The 13,418-nt window shown below is 42.3% G+C and overlaps 1 protein-coding gene across 4 annotated transcripts in view; it reads right to left on the bottom strand.

Annotated features, from left to right (window-relative positions):
• The window catches only part of LOC122741346 (zinc finger protein 286A-like), a 34,199-nt gene extending 27,372 nt beyond the window's left edge, over nucleotides 1–6,827 (bottom strand). For 2 of the 4 annotated variants that reach the window (XM_043984740.1, XM_043984726.1), the window contains exons 1-2: nucleotides 6,590–6,827; nucleotides 10–357 (exon numbers count right to left, since the gene is read on the bottom strand). The gene's annotated coding sequence lies outside the window, so the exon portion shown is untranslated. The remainder of the gene's footprint in view (nucleotides 1–9; nucleotides 358–6,589) is intronic. The other 2 variants (XM_043984748.1, XM_043984733.1) reach the window with 1 other exon arrangement.
• Between the last annotated feature and the right edge of the window lie 6,591 nt (nucleotides 6,828–13,418).

Below are 13,418 nucleotides of genomic sequence, written 5' to 3'. Positions count from 1 at the left end.
GACCCCCACCCCTTCGCCTCAGCTTCCCCGTCTTCTGCACTCAGGTGCTCACAGAAATCCACTTTTTTTTTTTTTTAGCAACTTGTTCAGTTCCCAGACCACATGCAGAGTTTCTCTGACTTGGAGAGGCAGATCTTCGTAGTCGATGAAGCAACCAATCACAGAACTTTGCTTTGAACTTCAAGGCTTCTTGGTGGTGGGAGGGCAGTTCTCCCTGCCTTCTGCCTGCAGCTTCCTTCCACCCTCACAAAAACACCGGTTAGCTGAGTTCCGGTTAATCAAGGTTTTACTGTCTAAGTTGTGGGTGGCTTTCTCCAGTGTCCACAATGCTGTTTTACAAGCACAGAACGTTATGAACTGGAAAGCAGAGGGGGAAAAAAAGAAAAAAAATGTTATGGAAAATTTGTCCAGAATATTTGAGCACTGGAATTGGGAGTCAGAAGACCTGGGTTCTAATCCTGAGTCTTCCCCTTGGCTAGCCATGTAAATGAAATGGAGGTCATATAAGACCTAAGACAATTCACACTTTCCTTAAGCTTGATTTCCTCATTTGTAAAGGACATGAATACTTACACTAGTTACAGAACAGGGCTATTGCAAGGATCAAATGAGGTGGTTATAAACTTCTTTGAAAACTATATTAGAAATGTCAGCTATTATTATTATTATTTGTATGCACACCTATTCTTTATTTTTATAAACTAAAACAACTCACCTGAAAAGAACAGGTTGAAAGAACAAGGACTTCAGTTTCAATGGGGAACCAATGTGGTCTGCAAAAATGTGACAGACTGAGGAACATCAAGGTGAAGGAAAGTAGGCCGTCTATAGCAGGCTCTATACAAACTGAACAACGTTCATAGTTGCTCATGTGAGGTTCCAAGGATCCCACAGTAAATGGCAGAGCTAGAACAAGAACTCAGGATTCCTGACTCCCCAGTCCAGTGTTTTGTTTGTCCCACACACACCAGGCTGCCTCCCCAAGGAATAAATTCTAGGTGGCAAGGGGTTTTAAATGTGCATTTGGGTATTAGTCCCTCCATGGGAAAACTGTGAGGGTATAAAGTAAGTGGGAAAAGGGAGTCTGGGCTATTATGCTTTCATCTAAGCACAGACTTCTCACCTTCTTGGATGGCTATTTAATTGTTTTCAATGCTAATTTTTAGCATGGCCAACTTGGCCTTCTAGAGAAGGGGTTTTATGCAATTTAGTAACTGTTCATTGAGCATTTACTATGTGCACAGGTCCATCCTAAGGGGCTCAATCATTGAGCCTCAATCTTGCTGAAACCGTCTTGGCAGACAAAGACCCTGAAGGACTCTCCATCTATCCCACTGTTACCTCAAAACCACAAACCCCCTTCAGCATATCAGTGAGGAATGAAACCGCCTTTAAAGTAGTACCAAGGAGCAAATCACACCAACTTTAAGGCCTTGATGAAAGCAGAAGCCATCCCTGAGCAGACCAGCCCACTCTTTCTCCTCAAGCTCTACTGGAGCTAAGGATTTGACTTCATACTATCACCTGACACCCTGTAGCAGCTTCACACTATTCAACCAGCCTGTGAGATAGCCACTAATGTGTACATAGCACCTTACAGTGACTAAGTACATTCACATATATGATTATCTTTGATTCTCATCACAATCCTGTAAGGGAGATAGGGCAGGTCTTATTCTCCCCATGACAGGGAAGAAATATAAGTCTCAGAGATGAAATAAGCCCAAAGTCACATGGCTACTGGGGGAAGGGGAATGTCATGGTAGAAAAATACTCTCCCCCACAATTCTGTCTGCTGAAATGCTCTTTTTTTAATTTAAGACCCAATTCAGAGGTTACTTCTTCTAGAATTTCCTCCCTATTTCCTGCAGTCAGAAGTGATCTAACACCTTATGTTTTATGATTCTCTTTGACTTCACCATCACACCTTGAATTGTTTGTATAAAGTCTTAACTCATTAGTAGAATGCAAATTCCTTGACTACAAGGACTACTTTGTAGTTTTTCTATCTCCAACATAGCTTTAAAAAGTGCCTTGCTTAGCACAGTGCCATTGGATTGAAAGTTCCTTGAGGGCAAGGACTGCCTCTTGCCTCTTTTTGTATCCACAGTACTTAGCACAGTGCCTGGCACATAGCAGGCATTTGATAAATATTTACTGAGTGAGCACTGAAAACAGTTAAATGTTTACTGAATGAGTTTGGAATTTAATGTTTATTGAACAAAATTGCTTAACGATCCTATTATCATTTTTAACATCAATTACTTTCCTGTTTAGGCCTTCATCATTTCTCACCCAAACTATTATCATAATGTTCAGTTTCTTTCTTCTTTAAATAATCTTTCACAAAGACGACCAAATATTCTCAAAGCACAGTACTATGCCATTTCTCTGCTCAAATAGAATAGAAAAGAAACAACTTAGTCTAGCGTTTTGGACCCTCCAAACTACCCGAATACAGTCTCCAGGGGAAGAGAGCTAACATGAGAGATCTTCACATGGATAAATATAAAGTCTTATTCTGAGGTTCAAAAAGTTAACTTTTTGAATAGAGAAAAGGGCTAGACGGTTTATCTGAAAAGGATCCAAGGATTTTAGTAGACTGCAAACTCAATATAAAGCAACAGTGTAATGTATGACAGGGGAAAATAGCTAATGTGATCTTTTTTTTTTTTTTAAGTGAGGCAATTAGGGTTAAGTGACTTGCCCAGGGTCACACAGCTAGTGTCTGAGGCTAAATTTGAACTCAGGTACTCCTGACTCCAGGGCCGGTGCTCTATCAACTGTGCCACCTAGCTGCCCCTACTGTGATCTTAGGCTACATTAAAAGGAGGTCTTTGCCTTAGGTCAGAATACATTGAGAGTATTGTGTTCTGTCTGGACACCTCATTTTAGAAAGGTCATTAACAAGCTGGAGAACATCCAGAGGAAGACAGTCAAGTTGATAAAGGGCCTTGAGATCAAGCAGCATGGCACAGTGTACTCAGTTCCAATCCTAGATCTACCAATTACAAACTGTATGACTTTGGGCAATTGACTTAACCTCTTTGGTTCTCAGTTTCCCCATCTGTAAAATGAGGAAGTTAGGTGGCTTCTCAGGTCTCTTCCAGATGACTCTAAGATACCATACCACATGGGGGGTATTCATCCTGGAGAAAAGATAATTTAGTAAGAGACAGATAACCATCTTAAATTATCTGAAGAGATGTCATATGGAAGACAGATGGGACTTAGTCAGTTTGGCCCCAGAAGCCAGTCCTGAGACCCAAGGAGGAAAAGTTGCAGACATAGATTTAGGCTGGATAGAAGAGAATATCTAACAATTAGAGACATCCAAAGGTGGGTTCTAACTCACTAGAGGACTTCAGTCAGAGGTTGCATGACAACCAACCACTTGCTACGACAGGGATATCTTCATCTCTATCTTTAGGCACAGGCTAAACAAGCCGGTCTCTAAGGCACTTCCTAACCCTAAGATTCTGTGACACCACCCCAGCTCACTTCACATTCCTCCTTCATATACGATATGTCACATTCAAAATGGACCACTTGATGTTCTCCAAGGTCATCATACCCTTTCATGCCTCCAAGTTTTCAGGCAGGCCATCCAAGCTATTAAACGAATAAGGATTCTCCATCAGAAGAGGTCTTCAAACAGAGGCTGGATGACTACTTATCAGAGATGTTATAGAATGGATTTCTGCCCACATTCAAGTTGGAAAGGATGACACCTGAGACAACCTGATTCTGCAGCCTGATTAAAAAGATAGCTGTGGTGCAACAGAAAAACCCTGATGAATTATCATTCATCTCTAGCTGCTAAAATCCCTTTCTTCTTTCAAAGCCTTCCTCCCCATGGTTTACCCTGATGCCAAGCTCAAAGAGATCTCGCTCTCTCTCCAAACATTCTGAGAACACTGTGCCTATACTTCTCCCAGTCACAGTCTACCTTTTATTATGTTTGTGGATGCTTAGTGTACCCTATTTTTATTATACACTCTTTGAAGGCTGATAGTGTAGATTTTCATCGAAACCTCATTCTTTGAACACAATGTTTTTCACATAGTAATGCTTAGCAAGCATTTCTTAAATTTATTGTTTGGGCTATACGATGCTATTGCACAATAATCCTCAACCCTGAAATTCTACAACCTGATTCAAGATCCAGCCGTAGTACAGCAGAAAGCACACTAAACTATTATAATACTCATCTTTATGAAGTTCTAAAATTTGCAAGGTGTTTGATTTCCTTACAACAGGAAGCAAGTATTGTTATTGTGTCCATTTGACAAATAAGAAAACTAAGGCTCAGAGGGACTTAGTATCTTGTCCAAAATCACTGGGAGAAGTGTCAGAGCCAGGCCTGAATCTAGGTCTCCTGACTCCAAGCCCAGTGCTCTCTCCACAGTGATACATCAGACAAACAGCACCAATCAGTCTATGGAAATCAAGAGCACCAAGCTGTAATTCTTGATGTATCACCAGCCGGCTGTATGACTCTGGGCAAGTTACACTTCACATCTGCAAAATGAGGGTACTAGACTAGGTAATTAAAGGCCTATGAGTCTAGAGTTCTATCTTGTGCACCATTCCAAATGTCAATAGTGAGTGGTTTGGGGGATGATGACAACACCTGTCTCCTATGGAGTCAAATCTCCAGGTTTTTAACAGCTTTTCTTCTTCAATGCTTAAAGTTCCTTTTTTGTCTCCAAGTGTTGGGTTCTGGCTCCAGTTAAGATTGACACAAGTGGGGTGGCTAGGTGGCGCAGTGGATAAAGCACTGGCCCTGGAGTCAGGAATACCTGAGTTCAAATCAGGCCTCCGATACTTAACACTTACTAGCTGTGTGACCCTGGGCAAGTCACTTAACCCCAACTGCCTCACTTAAAAAAAAAAAAAAAAAGACTGACACAAGTGTGAGTGGCAGATAAGTGAATGATAAGACACCAGGCTTCAGAAATATCATTTCTCTAGCAAAGACATTTTTCAAAAGCACCAAGTGTTCCAAAAACAACCAACAAGTTTTTACTGAGTCTTTCTGCATGACTACTCCTGTGCTAGGCCCTGAGGAGGACAAAGAAGAGTTTTTAATATGGTTGGGGAGACCAAAAAAAAAAAAAGAAAAAGAAAACCCCAAAAATAAAAACACCCTAAACAATAAAATGCTAGTTTGTTTGGGACGGACCATAAATGCTCTTAGTAATTTAGAAAAGACAAAGTTGATACTTCGGAAGTGGAGCTTGATAGGGAAGATATGAATGGTTACTTTAAGTTTTATTTGGTTGGGAGAGGTAATATAGGGAAAAATAATCTTAACTCAATGTAGATAAAAGAAACATTGAGTTTTGGAAAGTAGCAGCTGGTATTATATAAAAGTCCTTCAAGACAGAGGTGTCAAACTCAGGGCCACTAGAATGTGGTTCAAACCAGATTAAAATTAAATGGGGGTCAGCTAGGTGGTGCAGTGGATAGAGCACTGGCCCTGGATTCAGGAGGACCTGAGTTCAAATCCGGCCTCAGACTTTACACACTTACTAGCTGTGTGACCCTGGGCAAGTCACTTAACTCCAACTGCCTCACCAAAAACCAAAAACCAAAAAGAAAAAAAAAAGAAAAAGAAAAAAAAAGAAAATTAAATGGGAAATGTTTAACAAAACAAAATTACAACATAATGTTAATTTGTGGTTTTCTAAGTAAATATAAGTCCCACGGGGATCCATTTCTATTTGAATTTGACACCTGTGCTTTGAAGAAATAAACTTAAAATTTAAGTACTATAAATACTTATGCCAGAGAAAAAAGTCAATTATTTTTCCCATAGTGGAGAAGCCAGATGATTACCTCTAGAATCCAACCCTGTAATTAAAGGTAGTATCTTAGCTTTTCTTTGGAGGGCTATGTATGTTAACACAGACTTGGTTAAATTGTGAAACCTGGGCCAAGGAGACCGTTATGCCATAAAAGATGGGTGGAGAAGGAAAGGGTGTGCGAAAACAAAAGACTGGAGCAGAGGTCCCGAACTTGTTTCTCTAACCGTTTGATACCATGTATTGAGGTATAATTAGTTTCTTTTGTGATTCTTTGTATCTTGTTTTATGCACGAAAAAACATCATTCTGGGCTCCAGAGCCAATGCGGGTCTGGGCCTCAAAAAAGGTTTGGAGCCCTTGAACTTGAGGAGGAAGAGGAGGAGTAAAAGGAGCTGCCTCCCAAACACAGGGTCATGGGGATGTCTTTACAGGGGGGCAAAGCGGCCCCCATAGCACAGCTCTTCTTGGGGACATGAATCCCGGGGTCAGACATGTGAGTGCACTGGAGGGCGAAAGGGAAGTATGAGACAGACCTTTTTTTGTGGGGGGGAGGCGCTGAAAGAGAAGAGGATCTTAAAGACTGGGGGGGGGGGGTCAGAAAAGGGGAATACGATTAGATCCCACAGGGCTCAACGATGGTCCTGTTTCTTAGGGTGGGCGGGGTAGGCTCCCAGAGGCAGGTTCTTATTTAGGGTTAGGGGTTGTAGGAGACGGGACGCACAGGGCGCCCCCACCCCACCTCCCCAACCCCCATTGCCCCGAGCCCCGGGTCCGACTCACCGGCGGCCGCTCACTATCGAGGCTCGGTGTAGGCTCCTCGGGCGGTCCCGGCCCCGGCCCCGCGGGACCCCCCGGGACAGAGGCCGGAGCACGGACGCCCCGGGACGCGCAGGCCCGAGGGTGGGGTTCCGACAAGCGGAACTAGACGCGCTTTGTGGGGGGACGGGGCACCCCTCGGGCCGAACACACCGACCACTTCTCCTCAGGCCCCAAGCCCGAGCCGCGCCCCCGGCCGGAAGTGGACCCCACACCTTCTCGACCCCGCCCCCCCTCCCTAGCGGAGTTACTGCAGCTGGTCCCCCCTCCAGGCTACTTCCGGGAACGCTCTAGGAAATCCGGAGGACGGAGCATCTCGATGCTCTCCGCGGCCTGGGAGGGGAGGGGGGAGAGAGAAGGAGAGGGAGAATCAGAGGGAGGAAGGAGATGGAAAGGGGGAGGAAGAAAAGAGAGGGAGAAAAGGAGGAACAGAGGGAGGAAAAAGGGGAGGAAGACAGAGAGGGAGGAGGGGGAGAGATGGAGGAAAAGAGGGAGGATGAGGAGAGAAGGAGAAGACAGAAGAGAGAGGAAAAGGGGGAAAATAAGGAAAGAGAGGGAGAAGAAAAAGTAGGGATAAGGCAAGGGGGAGGGAAAGAATGTTAACAATATCACAAGTCTATGAGACATTGAGTTGCTACTAGATTTATTACTAGAGGAATGAACCTGCACGTGGAACCCTAAGTAAGTGCAGAGCTCACCATCCAAACAGAAGCTTGCATATTTATGAGATTACAACAAAGGAAGGAGGAAGAAACAGAAATCTCCTCCTTAATGGGAGTGGCAGGGAAGGAAAAATCAACAATAATTATAATGGCAAAAGCTGTACTCTTTTCCCCGGGGTACTGCCAGACTGTGAAGATGGGGAGACTGGCACCTGTCTTGATTCCCAAGGATACACAGGGAGTCCAGTTTGGGATGCAAAGGACAAATTAGGTCACCTGGGAGGGAGGGGGTTGATAGGGCTTTTGTCCTTGTCACATACAGGGTCTCTTTTGCATACTCTGGGTCCAGTGTTTCTGAAAAATATGGTAACTCAAAAAGAAAGTTTAGGGGACCTCTTAACAAGAAGCAATGGGAGGAGGGAGAGGAAATGGAAGGAGGGACAAGGAGGAAGAAGGGAGGATGGAAAAGGGGAGGAGGAGGAGGCAAGAGAGGGTGGAAGGAAAAAAGAGGAGATAGAGGAAGTAAAGAAAATAGGAGGGAAAGAGGAAGAGAAGGAAAAATGAAAGAAGAGGGGGAAGAAGGGGGAAAGAAGGGAGGAGGAAACAAGTTGAAGCAGCAAGGATTTTCATCCCTTCTATGCTATCCACAAATAAAGGATTCTCTCCTGGGCTTTATTGCTGACCACGTGTCAAGGATATAATAAATAAAGGAGATGATTAAATCCATTATAAATACAAGTTATCTCAGCTCAACTGGGCACTCACTGAAGCAAGGCAATTCCTATACACTTCTCTAATTGATTCTCTGCCCATCTTGTCAAAGCGGCTCTTCCAAACCTTCTCTTTTCTCTTCAGACCTCCTATAGTACCACCTAACACTACCTCTTCCCCTGCCAAATGAAGACCTCTACTCATACATTAGTGAGAAAATTGAGGCCATTGTTACCCTGAATCCAACTTAACCTGTCTTCTTGAGTTACCATATTTTCCAGAAACACTGGATCCAGAGTATGCAGGAAGTTCTGAATGTACCAAGGACTAAGCTCCCCATGAGCTGACAATTTGCTGTTGCACCCCAAGCTGGACTCCCTGTGTGTCCTTGGGATGCAAGACAGGCACCAGCTAGTCAGTGACACGCTAGGATAATGCTTGTACAGCTGGGGTCCCTTGCAGATAAGAAGACCCTCCTATCTTCTAGCTGTTCTGAGGGAATGCAGCTTTCACCATCACCTTGCTCCTCTCCATGGGGAGTGGTCTTGTCTTTTATTTCTCCACCTTTGCTGTACCTTTCACCTTCCTACATCACTCCTTCCTGGTATCCCCTCCTTCCTTTGTTTTGCTATTATAAAACTAAACTTCTGTAAGGACTGTGAACTCTTTGCCCAAGCTTTGATTTACACAAGCATGTTCATTCCTCTTGTAATAAGCCTAGTTTTCATGTTTCATGAAGGTGTGATTTCCTGTTGACACCATTCATCTTCATCTTGGTCACAGAAAGAATAGTAAACCCTGTCAAAAGCTGAGACCTAAACTTTTCCAAAGACAGATTCTGGAATAAAGCTGAACTTTGTCCCTTACCCAGATTCCAGCCTGAATCCCAGCACCACGTCCAGTCACAGATTTAGCCCTCATTATAATCACTTTGGTAAATAAATGAGATTAGGAATGATAGGCTCCTGGTCAAGGTTGAGGTGCACCTAGCAAAAACTAATAAGAATAGTTTTTGCCTAGATTCTTCCATGTCTAATCCAAAAGGTCTTTAAATCGAAAAGTAAAAACTAAAAGTAAAACCTATGTATGTATACCACTAAGCTAGATACCATAGATGATGGGCTACAATAAAAGCATGAGTAGTCATTTAAGTACCCAGAAGTCCACAAGAGACAAAATACAAGAAAGACCAATAATAAAAGCCATGGTCTCAAGTTTTCTATACACAAATGCAAAATGTAGGACTAACAAGCAAAGAGAACTATAAAGGTGGCATAGTGGATAGAGGACTGGACTTGGAATCAGGAAAATATAAGTTCAAATCCAACCTCAGATATTGACTACTAGCTGTGTGACCCTGGGCAAGTCACTTAACTACTGCTTGCCTCAGTTTTCTCACCTGTAAAATAGGAATAATAATATCATCTATCTCCAAGTGTTGTTCTGAGGATCAAATGAGATAATATTTGTAAAGCACTTAACAGTGCCTGGCACATAGTACACACTGTATAAATGCTAGTTACTATCATTATTACTATAGATTCCTGTACAAGAAGGCAAATTTTACTTCATTAAATAGAACTGAGATTTGGTGCAAAGAAACTCACGATTGGAGTATAGCTGTAAAAGTATATGTACCAGGCAGCTAGGTGGCACAGTGGCTAGAGTACCACCACTAGATTCAGAAGGACCTGAGTTCAAATCTGGTCTCAGACACTTGACACTTACTAGCTGTGTGACCCTGAGCAAGTCACTTAACCCTCATTGCCCCACAAAAAACAAAACAAAAACAAAGAGAACAAGGCAGGTAAAAGGTAAAAGGGTGAAGGATAGTATTAAATATGTATTTTTATTTTTGTTAATATCTTTACTTTTTTTCATCACAGTAATATCCCTTACTCCCATACCCTCTAGAACTTTCCCTTGTTACAAGGTAAAAGAGAAAAACCAAACTGGCTGATTCAGCAACTGGTAATGTCTGTATTAATATATTATTATGATATTAACCTGTTAATAAGTGTATTAATATGAGGAAATCCAGGATGGGGACAGAGCATTTGAGTAAGGATCAATGGAAGCAGAAACACAAGTGATATTGTCATTGGAAAAAACTAAATAGAAAAAACTAAATAGAAGTCATCTTAGAAAAAAAAAAAACAGATCAGAAATACTGGTCATGATCTACTAGTAGGTGATGAGCAATTTCAATTATCTGTCTGCTGAAGATCAGATAATAACTCTGGCTTGCATTAAAAATAATCCCATCCTTCAAAATGTGGGGAAATTAACAATGGAAAGTTTAATTCTGGATCTGATTCTTGCCAACAGGAAGGAACTGATTGCCAGAGAGGAAATGATAGGAGCCTTCTGGGGGAAATGGCCACTCCATCTTAGAGTTTATGATGAAGAAAGCCATGAATAGTCTCATATGCATCTTGGGTGTTTTAAGAGCACATTTCAAGGGGTTCTAAGGATGAAATGTGGAATGGAATTCTACAGAAGTCAGTTCAGAAGACGTGAGAAACTCTCGAGAATGAAACTCTGAACACAAAAAGAAACAATTCATATGAAAAGAGAAAAGGAAAGCTGTCTAAAATGACTAATGTGACCCTGGATAGTACTAATAGAACCGCAGTATCCAGGAATAAATTAAATTCTGCCTGGTACTATAAGTAAGAACTAATCCCAACCATAAAGACTGAGCCCTATTACTTGATCCAAGCTGAGTCCTAAATCTGGTGATATATTAAACCCTTATTCTGGCCCCAGACAGAATCCTAATCTGGAACTGAGCCCTAACACTGATGACAGAACAAATCCTATTGAAAGACTAGATGTTAATGCAAATCTCAGATTAAACCCAGATCCTGGTCATAGTCTGAGTCCTATTTCTGATAATAGACTGGGTCCTAACCCTGACCACTGGCTGAATCCTCATCCAGACCCCAAAATTAGTCCTAGCCCATGTCTCAGATTGAGTTTTAACCCTAGTCACATGTGAAGCCCTAATCGTTGCTCCAGATGAAGCCAAACCTGTTTACCAATTAAACCCTAATCCCTGACCCAGAAGGATCCAATGTCTCTTCCGTAGACTGAGACCTAACCTTGATATGGAATGAACCAGATGAATGGTATGAAGGGCTCACTGGAGCGTGCACCCTCTCCAGGAGGCATAGTTCAGAGGTGGTGGTGGTGAGGAATCAGGGCATAGTATTGGACCTGGAATCAAGAAGACCTGAGTTCAAATCTGATCTGAGATACTTAATTAGCTGTGACACTAACTACCTTGAACAAGTCTCTTAATCTCTGACTAACTCAGTCTCCTCAACTATAAAATGGGAGATAATAATAGCACCTTCCTTCCAGGGTTATTGTGAAAATCAAATGAGATAATATTTGTAAAGCATTTGGCACATAGTAGGTGCTTCACAAAATAAATGAATGAATGAATGAATGAATATATAAATAAATGGTTGTTCCTTTCCCTTCCTGTTTCCTTCTAGTTGCTACAACCCTTATCTGATGACCTTATCAGGACCCAGGGACCCTGGTGCTAACCCAGATACTCTCACTCTAAATCTAGATCTTTTTTTTTTTAATTTTGGTATACTGCCTCCCTACCTTAATCACCTACTATGTGCCAAGTACTGTGCTAAGCATTGGGAATAATGCAAAGATAAGCAAAACCCATCCTTATTCTCAAGGAGCTCTCAGTCTAAGGAGGGAGACAACATGACCACAATCAAGTACAAATGAGATACTTAAATCAGAGATCATCAACAAAGGAAAAGCACTCATAATAAAGAGATTGGGAAAGGTTTCTTGCAGAAGGTAGAATTTTAGCTAAAAGAAGCCAAAAAATCCAAGAGGTGGAGACGAAGAGGGAGAGCATCCCAGACACAGGGGACAGCCAGTGAAAATGCCCAGAATCAGCAGGTGGAATCTCTTGTATGAGTCCCAAGCATGGGTCTGCTATAGAGCCAATCTGCCCTGGACCCTACTCTCTTCCCACACTCTCTGACTCATCCTGTCTACGTGTCCTGTACTGATGACTCCCAAATCCATACCCAACCCTAATGTCTCTCCTCTATTATAGCTCTGCCTCAAAAGCTGCTGTTGGACATCTTTTTTTTTTTATTGCAGAACATATCAAACTATCTGTATAATATTACGCAGCTGGTTAACTGTTCCCTTTCCTGTATCAATATTAGCAAGTGTACAATTAGCCAGCAGCCTCAGCATGGTGTGCAGTAGTCAATAGGCAATCCATTCTCTGCACCTATCGAACATTTCATGGCTCTCCAAAGCTTCTACCGCAATAACAGTTACAGAAATAGTTCTTCAAGCAAGGGAAAAGAAAACATAAATAAAACAATAACGATAGTATCTGACATTGATAGAGTGATTAAAGGCTTACAAAAACACTTTACATACATCATTGTTCCCAGTTCTCAGACAATTTAGCTACCAGACCATCAGATGTGAAACTGCTACATCATCAAGGGTATTGTTTGTCTAGTTTCCTTTTTTGAAAATGTTTTATTGATGCCTTTTTGTTTTTACATTACAGGCATTTCCCAATATACTATCACTTTTTTGGGTAACGAAGCAATCTAACAACAAGTATTTACTCAGGCTTACTATGTGTCAGACACTGCACTAAGAGCTAGTGATAGAAAGAAAAATGGTTCTTGTCCTCAAGAAGCTTACATTCTAATAGGGGAGACACTATATATAAATCAGAACATACAAGATAAATATGGAAATGGAGGAGAGATAACCTTAGTAGGGATAGTAGCTGGTAGGATCAGGAAAGGTCTCATGGAGAAAGTGGCATTTGATTTGGGTCTTAAAGAAGGCCAGGGATTCTAAGATTCAGAAGTTGAGGGAGGGTGGGGGAATAGGATTCCAGGCATGAGGATCAGCCAGTGCAAAGGCATGGAGATAGGAGATGGAGTACAAGGCGTAGCAAGCTGACCAAGTATGGCTAGATCATAGAATTTGTAGGAGGGAATAGCATACGGAGATTGGAAAGGTAGGAAGGGGGCAGGTGGTAAAGAGCTTTAAATGCCAAACAGAGCAGTCTTGAAGATAGTGGGGGTGGGGGGGGAGGGGGGAGGGGGGCGGGGGGAGACTACTGGAGTTTATTAAGTAGAGGAGTAACATGACCAGACTTGTACTTTAGCAAGAGATGATAAGCAGGGTGGATACAGGAGTAGTGAGATACCCAAGCCTGGGTGTGTAACTGGATAGGATGTGAAAGTTAAGAGTTCTCTGGGCTCTGGGCTCTGGGCTCTGGGGTCCCTTCAATATGGCGGGCCCATCAAATCAACCAAGTGAGGACAAGAGAACATGGTACAATGGAAAATGCATTGGATTTGGATTTGGAGGAGTTGATTTCAAATCCTGGCTCTTCCAGT

The sequence above is a fragment of the Dromiciops gliroides genome, chromosome 1 (assembly GCF_019393635.1).
Source record: "Dromiciops gliroides isolate mDroGli1 chromosome 1, mDroGli1.pri, whole genome shotgun sequence".
Taxonomy (NCBI): domain Eukaryota; kingdom Metazoa; phylum Chordata; class Mammalia; order Microbiotheria; family Microbiotheriidae; genus Dromiciops; species Dromiciops gliroides.
Note: the sequence above shows the minus strand (reverse complement) of the source record. Positions and strands in the feature narration are given on the sequence as shown.